General features: G+C 39.6%; 1 protein-coding gene across 7 annotated transcripts in view; it reads right to left on the bottom strand.

The window, feature by feature from the left end:
• The window catches only part of LOC107092234 (protein FAM184A-like), a 66,150-nt gene that overhangs the window by 40,869 nt on the left and 24,346 nt on the right, over nt 1-935 (bottom strand). The gene's annotated exons all lie outside the window — the stretch shown is intronic.

The following is a 935-nucleotide window of genomic DNA, read 5'->3' as shown; positions in this document are numbered from 1 at the left end:
AAATGTACATAACCCTTGAAAAACTGTTCATATGTTTTTCACAAGTATTGTTTGTGTAAAACAGTCACACAGCGGTACACATCTGTTAAAAAGGGGAGGAAAATGATTGATTTTCCAAGTTTTCAGATTAAACCTTAAAAATGCTGCATGCATTCGTATTCTACCACCTACTTCAGTTATCGTCAGAAAGCAGAGTCTACCTGTTTTTAATTAGATGCACATGCAGCTGTCCCATGAAGGCTTTGGGAGGCTTAATAGAGAGCAAGCAGCATCATGAAAACCAAGGACAAACCAGACAGGTCAGGGAGAAACGCAACGAGAGAACAAAACCCAGGATGCACGGATGCACAGAGCAGACCGACCACTTCTCTCACAGTCGCTTAAACTGTTTTGGAACTTCTTCACACTCAAGAATCCTCCTCTCATTTATAAGAGATTCAAATAAACTGTGAGAAAAAAAAATGCTGCATCGATGTTCTGTTAAATGGTACAGGTTAAATTAATCTAACCTGCATAATGTGATCAGTAGTTCTTCCAGCTCCTCCAGCAGGGAGGACATTTGTATTCCTCTCATGCTCTTACTTTACACTCCGAGACACAATGGAGGAGGAACGTGGCGAGGGCAAAGAGAGTAAGGACGTCAAAACCCATGACAGAGGGGGAGAGAGGAGGAGGCTAATGCTTTCTAAAGCCTTAATGTTGGAAAAAGGATATAGTATTTTTTATGGCATTACATTTTCTCATATAGGTGACATTTTTATCAAATGACTGCTGAAGTATTCACACCATTTTCAGCTTTCATTTTTTCTTAGGCTACAAAGCAAGCTTGAAGCGTGTTTCCTTAGGTTTTTCTGAGGAACGCAAAGCCTACTGAGTTCATAATCTAAGGCTGTGTTTAGATGAAATTAGGTTTAAAACTCTATATTGGTTTGTCT

This window comes from Cyprinodon variegatus, unplaced genomic scaffold (assembly GCF_000732505.1).
Source record: "Cyprinodon variegatus isolate N-32 unplaced genomic scaffold, C_variegatus-1.0 Scaffold371, whole genome shotgun sequence".
Lineage (NCBI taxonomy): Eukaryota > Metazoa > Chordata > Actinopteri > Cyprinodontiformes > Cyprinodontidae > Cyprinodon > Cyprinodon variegatus.
This window is presented reverse-complemented; position numbering and strand designations above follow the sequence as displayed.